Here is a 6,000-nt window from a genome sequence, read left to right on the forward strand (position 1 = left end):
AAGTGTGCATTTACCTACTTACGTATAGTATACTTTAAAAACTCTTTAAAAATTAAAGTTAGAGTCCTGAATAACCTGAGAAAATATTTATATCATAATGTCAAAAGAAACAAAAAGTCAGAATAGGAAATTATAAATGCAGCATGACCACAATTATGTGGGGGTAAAAAAAAATGTGCTGAAAATATCAGGAAGGAAATGCACCCAAATGTTAGCAGTGATTATCTCTGGTCGGCAGAATGATAGACAGTTATTTTTAATATTTTTATTTTCCAAATTTCCTATCATCAACATTTGTTATAATTAGAAAAAGAAAAAAAGTAGTCCCTGGAGGAGAGGAGAAAAAAACTCCCCATAGTCCATGGGTATCCCACCCACAGCACTTTGCTACTCCCCCCAAATTAGCTATTATTTACTGAGTAACCCACCAAAGGCCCAGCCCAGCCACAGTCACTATAGGAAGGAAATAAAGGGCCAACCTCCACCCTGAAAGCATATATATACCACATATATATTCTTTGCTTGGCAAATAAACCAGACCCACACGACATCCTTGTTGAGGTTGGAAAGTAACAAGGCTGTTTGCTTAAAAGCAGAATCAATGTATCCACTCCCACTGGTGTGGCGCCTCCATCAAAGTTCCCTGAGACACCATGACTCAAAACATCTCTGGAGTCCCCTCGGGAAGAGCAAATTTCAGGGATGCTTTACATCCCAGGAAGAAAACTGCTATCCCTTAATCCAAGTATTAAATGCAAGAGGCACAGAGGTTCCTTCTGAGACAGAAAAAGCAAGTCACCAGGAAGGAGTTGAATGGAGGGCCTAGGAAGGAACCTAACTGGCCATGTTGCCCCAGGGGACCCCTGGGCAGGAGAGCTCACATCTCAGGGTCTCAATTTCCTCAGCTACAAAATGAGGTCCATAATGACAATCTCAGGGCTACTGTGAAGCTCAAAGAAGAGAAAGTAAGTCATTTCATCCCTCTAGGCCAAGCCTCAATTTCCTAATCTGTAAAATGGAGTCATTATCGCCTCTCTCATAGGGCTGTTAAAAGATTAAACTAGACAGTGAAGACAAAAGGTGAACACACAGTAAGCATGCTATATATATACGTTGGCCACGATTCTTACTGCTTATACAATAGGGAATAGGATACACAAATGAATCCCCAGCCTCAACTTCCTTATCTGCAAAATGGGGCAACCAATTCAGTCCACAAAGACCAAATTCATGAACGGTAGGTAGCTGAATCTCCAGCTGGCACTGGCCCAAGTGACTGCTTAAACACTGTGACTGCTATGGGCTTGCTCTGTGCTGGCAGACAAGCAGGCCCCATGTTCCTGCATGGAGAACAAAGCCCTCTGACTTAAGGCCATCAGAATCAGGAAAGCCTGACATTATCCTGTCCACCCCCCAGTGCCAAGTGAACACTGGGGCCCAGAGAAAGGCATGTATTAGCATGGGTCACCCAGTACTTTGTCAGTGGCAAAACCAGGTCCACGCTCACTGCTTTTCTCTGCCGTGCCCTTAAATTGCTGATGTGGTCCCAGGCACAGGGCCGAGCAGGGTGAGGGGGAGCTGAGAGCAGCAGGAACTGAGGCTGCCTGTGGTCTCCAAACTCACAAACCACATCAGGCTGAAATACGACACATGCTCACTCAGTTCAAAGAGAGAAGATATTTTTACTTAGGCCTAAACACTGGTCTCTTTCTTTCCCTCCCCCCAAAATGCATAACTCTTGGGACCTGCATTTTCTTGCTTCTGCAGGCATTTTCTCAGGGAATAACTGTGGGGCAGGGGGGTTCACTTTTCCTGGCTTCCCCAGAAAGCTTTCCAGAACATGGGCTCAAATGGTGAAAGGAGGGGGACTGGTCCTGGCTGGGCCCCCAACTCAACAACTGACCTTGGGCAAGTCTTATGTTCTCCAAAATGGAGGAAAAACTGACCTCCCCTCTGGAGTCCTGTTGGTAGTATTACAGAAAAGTATGAGTTTCAAACAGCCCTGGGAGGCCCCTCCAGGCCTCTGCTGCAGGACTGAGCTCCCAAGCCATGCACACTGACTCATGGCCGTCGTCACGACCACAACAGAACTCCCCCATCAGCCCTCGTGTCAGGACTAGACGGAACCTTCAGGAGAATGTTTGCAGTGATTAAGATCAACTGCTGTATAGTCAGACCTCCAGAATCCTGGCACCAACACCGAGTAGCCTTATAACCTGAGGTCCGTTATTTAGCTTCTCCAAGCCTCAGTTACCTCATCTGTAAAAGGGAATCATAGTACATAGGGGATCAGAGGAATGGTTGTGAGGAATCCATGAAGTAATCCATGTTCCAGTGCTTGGTATGCTAAAAAGGTAGTTTTCTATGCTCACGATGCAGATCGACATCCCCTCATTTTACAGATGAGGAAACTGAGGCCCAGAGAACCAGCATTTGCCCCAGGTCACTTGGAAGAAAAAACATGTGACTCCACTCCCAAGTTAGTACTTTTAACTCCTCTCAGTCCTGTAGTCTCAAATTAGCAAATATATACCCTCAGATTGTAGGTTTGGGCTGTAAAGTTTTCTTGAAAACCAGAGACCACAGCCTCAGCCAAGGACTGCAGACCATGCGTAAGTCACCACTATGGCCTGGCAACTTCTCATGAAAGACCCAAACTACCCACACAGACGGAGAAGGGGGAAGTGATCTACTGGAACTGGGAACCCAGGAAGTGTGAAAGCATCCATCTACAGCTCTTGCTTGTAATAATTTGGCACAAGTGCACACACAGCTGGTAACCATGGCTACCTCTGGGGAAAAAAGGGGGGTTTGGAAAGATGAAAGTCACTTGATACTCTTCTCCATGTCTGAATCTTTGTTTTTTTAATTTTAAAAAAAATTATTGATTTTCTTTTCTTTTTTTAAGAGAGGGAGAGAAACTGATTTGTTGTCACTGGTTGATTTCTGTATGTGCCTAGACCAGGGATTGAACCCACAACCTTAGTGTATAGGGACGATGCTCTGAGTTATCCGGCCAGGACCAAATCTTTAACAATATTTTTTTTGCTTAAAAAAGAAGAAAAAATAACACAGCAAAACTTACAATAACTTAGCAGCTTTAACCAGTAGCTATAAGCTCTAACCAATTGAGCCACACCAGACAAGGCTCCTTTTAAATAAAATTTATAGCACGTCCTGAGTTCTTCAGCTGGGTTTCCAGAATCTGCTATTCTGATCCATCCTGGGGCCACTGCTCTGGTTCAGAACTGGACTCTCTTTCACTTGACCATCCAACAGCCTCCTTGGGATCCCCCTGCCTCCAGCTGAGCCCTTTCCAATGCATCTTCTACATCAGCCACCAGCATGAGAGTTTTTACCATTGCTCTGGCCAACAACCCTTCTCGACTTATTCCCTTTAAAATAAAGTCCAAACTCTTAGTTTACAACCTAGTTCCATCGTTATTTACAGTCTCAATTCCACCACTCTACCCTTCCCCCATTCTCCATTCTAGCCATGTGGACTGCTCAGAAAACCTCAGTGCCTTTGCACAAGCTCTTCTGGTTTCTTAGAATGTCTTTTCCCTCAATCCCTTTATCTCCTGGGAAACTATAACTCATTTTGAGGACTGGGTTGCCCAGACAAACTTAGTCACCCCTCTTATAGGCTGAAGTAACTATCAGTATCACACGATTGTGTCGACCTCTACAGATGGGAAGTACCTTGAGGACAGAGAGCTTTGTCCTCCTCAGTGGCTCTTGGGCCCTCACAGGACAAGGCACTAGACCCGAAGAGTACTGAATCAAGGAAGCGGGAGGAAGGAAATGCCATGGGAGGCAAACCCTGCAGCCTCCCCTCCAGGGAGCTGCCTGCTCTCCCAAGTTCATGTCAGTCCCTAATAAAAAAGACTGGAAAATTCTGGAGTAAATTTTCCTTCCCTGATTCACACGGAAACCTTCTTTGCTGCTGTGTAACTCACCCTGGTGCCAACTCAAGCTCCCCCGGCTGTTTACAATTTCCCTGGCATTTATAAATAGCGAAGCCTCGGAAAGGAAAATGGAGTTTCAAGGGAGCTGGATGCCTACCATCCCCCCTCCTACCTTTCCTACCCCGTTCCAAGCCTTTTCCCCCTAACATCCCCAAGAAACACCAATCAGCACCCCCAAGTATGTGTGTGGGGGGACAATACTCAGTCCCTTAGTGAATGGAACATTCAAGAGAGAGTCTAAGGTCCCACCAGCTAGAGGGAGTCAGCTAAGGGCCAACCGGAACTGGGTCCGAGGCCTGCCCCTTCCTCACTGTGTGACTATGAGCCTGTCACAAACGCTCAGGGCCCTTCGGTTCTCTCAACTGTGGAGTGGGGTGGGGTCGGACTTCAAGCTGTGCTCACGGTAAAGTGGAATGCAGCACTAGGTGATAGTACCCTGATCAGAAATGTGGTCCTGGGAGAACGGGATGTGCGGATGTGCGGGTTTAATTCTTTCAGAAGTGCTCCAGGCAGAACAGAAGCAGGACCTCCCCCGCAGCCCTGCCTTCCACAAAGCCCCAGTTACCCCCAGCACAGCCCTGAATGCCTTTGGCTCTTTAGCGCTCTGGGCAGATGAGAGGCTACAAAGCACGTCCCCTGCCTACCCAAAGCTTCCGAGGGCTCAGGCTTGCCCTTGGGCATAGCCCAGGGCAGCCTGCTTGCCCTAGAGGAGGCAGACATGGCTGTAATCGGGTCTGGGGTGATCAGACCTGAGAAGAGATGGGGGCCCAGGGAGAAAGGGAGATTCCAATCACTGTCTTCAGTTCTGAAAGGAGTTTGCTTATGAGTCAGGGAAGGGGACAAACACACAGGAGACAGCACCTCCAGGTAGCAAATGCAAGATTTCAGACGAGTACAGGGAAAACTTTCTACCAGTGCTGAGTCCAGAAAGAGGAAGGAGGCGAAGGGATCCCCATCGCCAAGGATGAGCATGCAAAGGCACTAGTACCCAGCAATCAAGGATCCGCGGAGCGGGTCCCCAGCGGAGCCACCGCCCACACCTTGAGCGAGCAACTGCCAGCAAGCCGGGGTCAGATACCACGAGCGCAGTCGTGACTCCGGGCCCAGTTCCACCACCTGTGGGGGCGGGATCAAGGTTGGCTCAGATGCTTGGGGCAGAGCGGGGACCCGTGGGTGGGGGCACGACCCCCCTCCTCTCCCGCCCTAGTCCCTAACCCAAACTTCCTTGGTCCTCTGGAAGACAGCTAAGTTAGAGAGGAAGCCCTTTTCCAACGGTGCCCCAGGCCGAGCTCCAGGCGCGGGCGAGCTGGGACCGGTAGGGGAGGGAGAAGAAGGACCCAGATGCCTGAGATCCTCAGATACCCGGGGCCGTAGCCGCCCCCTTCCCCTACCTGCTGCTGCGGCGCTGGCGACGGCGGCTGCTGAGTCCAGCTGTGCTCAGCTGGTTCCGGGCAGCGGGGCAGGAGCGCTGCGGTTGCTCGGCGGGGTTGGGCAGGGCGCGGGCCGGAGCCGCCTTCGGGGCGGGGCGGCGCGGATAGGGGTGTTGAGGGGGAAGAAACAGGGAGGAGCGCCGGCCCCTCCCCTAGGCTACCCCGGGAATGGCGACTCTGCCTTCAGGCTAACCTTCTCCGAGTGCACTGCGAGTCGCTAACTGACTGCTCGCTACTTGCTCGAGAAAGGCATCAAGCTCCCAGCTTTATGTGCGAGGAAACTGAGGCCTGGAGCACGCAGGAGAGAGCTGCAGGAGCCTGGGGGCGGGGGGCAGGGTATGGAGAGAAGACCCAGCGGAGCGCGGGGGTGGGCAGCGTGCCCTGTTGCACTCGGACCAGCGGAGGCGTATTTCGGCCCGGGTGAGGTCGGACTTGGGGAGGCACAGCCCTCAGCGGGTGAAACGGACTGCTCGCAAAAGCAGGGAAGGTCTGCAAAGAGCCGCTAGACCCACTGAAAGGAATAAATGGGAAGGATGATTCCCAACTTCATTCAGAACAAAGAAACAGGAAATGCCAAAGCGCATCCCTGTCCTTAAGTTAAA

At 50.1% G+C, this 6,000-nt stretch overlaps 1 protein-coding gene across 1 annotated transcript in view; it reads right to left on the bottom strand.

The window, feature by feature from the left end:
• Window positions 1–5,491, bottom strand: part of GSN (gelsolin) — a 50,197-nt gene extending 44,706 nt beyond the window's left edge. Inside the window, exon 1 of the mRNA XM_024562098.3 lies at window positions 5,360–5,491. The gene's annotated coding sequence lies outside the window, so the exon portion shown is untranslated. The remainder of the gene's footprint in view (window positions 1–5,359) is intronic.
• Window positions 5,492–6,000: the final 509 nt, after the last annotated feature.

This window comes from Desmodus rotundus, chromosome 1 (assembly GCF_022682495.2).
Source record: "Desmodus rotundus isolate HL8 chromosome 1, HLdesRot8A.1, whole genome shotgun sequence".
NCBI classification, from domain to species: domain Eukaryota; kingdom Metazoa; phylum Chordata; class Mammalia; order Chiroptera; family Phyllostomidae; genus Desmodus; species Desmodus rotundus.